General features: G+C 44.5%; 1 non-coding gene across 1 annotated transcript; it reads right to left on the reverse strand.

Moving 5' to 3' along the window:
- Positions 1–312: 312 nt before the first annotated feature.
- On the reverse strand, positions 313–384 carry TRNAQ-UUG (transfer RNA glutamine (anticodon UUG)). The gene has a single exon. It is a non-coding gene; the product is annotated as a tRNA-Gln (tRNA).
- Between the last annotated feature and the right edge of the window lie 2,105 nt (positions 385–2,489).

Raw genomic sequence — 2,489 nt, forward strand, 5'->3', positions numbered from 1 at the left:
CCTCAGGCTATGAACGTCCAGTTCCTCGGCCTACCATTCCCTACTTCCTCCTTTTTTCTTTCCAATTCTCTTCTCTGTTGTTTCCAGTCTCTCCTCCTTCCTCAGGAGACGTGAGGAAAAGGGTGCCGGGCCTCAAGGCCACGGGGAGCAGGAGGAGAGCAGGGATCTGCAGCAGCTCGCCCTTCTTCCTTGGGGGCCCGAAACCTTTCTAGCTCCTTAATGAGGATCAGAGGCTGGACGCGGAAAGGGGAGTAACAAGTTTCATTCACAATTTGAGGTGTTTTTTCAATCCTTCACTTAAAGGAAACACTAAGGTTCCACCGAGACTTGAACTCAGATCGCTGGATTCAAAGTCCAGAGTGCTCACCATTACACCATGGAACCACAAGTCTTTGCACCGGTATGGCGGTAGGAACCCCCAAGTCCACTGCCCAGGGGAAGTCGATTCTGACTCATATCTATGATCATTTCAGTTAAAAAGAAGAAGAAAAAACCTCTTGCTGTCCAATGGATTCTGACTTCTAGGGACCCTGTATGAGCATCTCAATAGAGGTGTGTGAATACTCATGTAGCATCCATAGCTTCCACGACTAATCTCAAGGCAGTCCTCTATCAGTCAGGACTTGATGACCATTGACCTGTGTGAGTGGACTCATCCATCTTGCTTTCTCTCTGCACCTCTCTTTTTATTGACTTCTATCATTTCATTTGCATCTCAAGAAATTGTGGTAAAATCCACTTTGGGTTTAGCGTATAGCACAGCTCTTTAAGTCTCTGTCATAAATCACACAGTGGCCTCATTTACCAGCATTTCCTGCCCCAAGGTGAAATTTCTGCAAACAACAGTGTTATTTTCCTTTTCCTTGCCTTCACCCATTGCTCATTGCCCAGGGAGGGCAGATAATTGTCAGGGCAGGACCTGGGACTTCCAGGGTGCCTTGTCCAAATAGCATCTACTACACTCCAAAGCCACCACAGCTTCCCATGTGTAATGTAGAAAGGTGTCTCCACAGTATTCTATCTGGGGAGTGAGTTCTGAAGGCAGGAGAACTCTCTTTTTCTTCTTTATAGATTTCTTTTTTTGGTAAGTTTTTCTTACAAAAAACATGTGTTTGTTAGATATACAACAAAAAACAATTAACCTTCTTTAACATTTATACACTCTGAGAAACCAGACTAACCTCATCTGCAGTGACTCAAAATCGACCACGTGCTGTTAAGGCTACAAGACAGGGGTCTGACACTTACTCAGCCCCAGTCTGTCTTCTGAGAGCTTGGCCATGTCCATTACATTCCAATTTCTCAATGTATCATGACCTAGAAACTTCACAGTTTTTTATTTGTTTTTTGAAGTGCAGTAAAGATTTAACTCCATCCAAAGAAATTCATCTTTTCTTTGTTTCTCAGAGATAACTCAAAAAAAAAAAAAAAAACCAAAACACTAAGCCCCTTGGCTCTCAGGTTGATTCTGACTCATAGTAACTCTATAGGACACGATAGAACAGCCTAGTAGGGCTTCCAAGGATGGAAATCTTTACAGACACCCATTCCTACATCTTTCTCCCTTGGAGTGGCTGGTGGGTTCAAATCATTGAGCTTTTGCTTAGAAGCCCAGCACTTAAAAGCTGTGTCTCCAGTCCTCCTTGAGATAACTCTAAATGCTTGGAACTTGCTGAGTAATAGAGGTGCGTTTGTTTTGTATAGGCCTCCAGACCACACTTGAGGGTTTATAAGATGACTCAAGTGGGGGCTGGCAAGGCTAAAAAGAGGACCTTCTTGTGTAGGGCAACCTAGGGCGAGGGGTGCAGAGGTTGGGGAAAACTTCATTCAGTCATGCCTAAGAAAAGAGGATCAGGAAAAGGCTCTGAACAGAAAAGCTCCACAGGCTTCCTTGTTGATGAGAGACGTCTATGCACATGGAAGGGTAATGCAGCCCTTTATGAGACAAGGACTCACCATGTTTAGAACCTTCCCAGTCCTTGCCCTATGTGTCTCCTCATTTGTATTCTTTATGCTTTAAAACTGTAATTGTAAGTATAGGATTTTCTGTGAGTCATTCCAGTCAATTATGAAACCCAAGGGAGTAGTGAGAACCAGCAGGTCAGAAGTGAGGGGAATGAGCATCTCTGAGGTTATGGCTGGTATCCTGAAGGGGGAGAGGGAACTTCTGAGTATGTAGCCAGCAGGTCAGAAGTGAGTGGGTCACGAGGACTCCCAAGGTTGCAGCTGGTGTCTGTGCCCTTTACTTGTGAGGTCTGCCCTAGCTCCAGAAGTTTAGGGTCAGTGGAAGAAGCTGCATGTGCACCTGGTGTCACAACAAGTGTGGAAGAGAATTGGATTGATGTAGGTAGATTTGGGTCGATCAATAAATATTTGGTGTTAGAGAAGTGGGAATTGATTTCGGCTCTTACAACATGTAAATATATCAAGATATCCAGGGACACCCATTTGTGTCACAGGGTAGGTGTATCCAAGTTGCCTTACAGTAT

This window comes from Elephas maximus, chromosome 3 (genome assembly GCF_024166365.1).
Source record: "Elephas maximus indicus isolate mEleMax1 chromosome 3, mEleMax1 primary haplotype, whole genome shotgun sequence".
In the NCBI taxonomy this organism is placed as follows: domain Eukaryota; kingdom Metazoa; phylum Chordata; class Mammalia; order Proboscidea; family Elephantidae; genus Elephas; species Elephas maximus.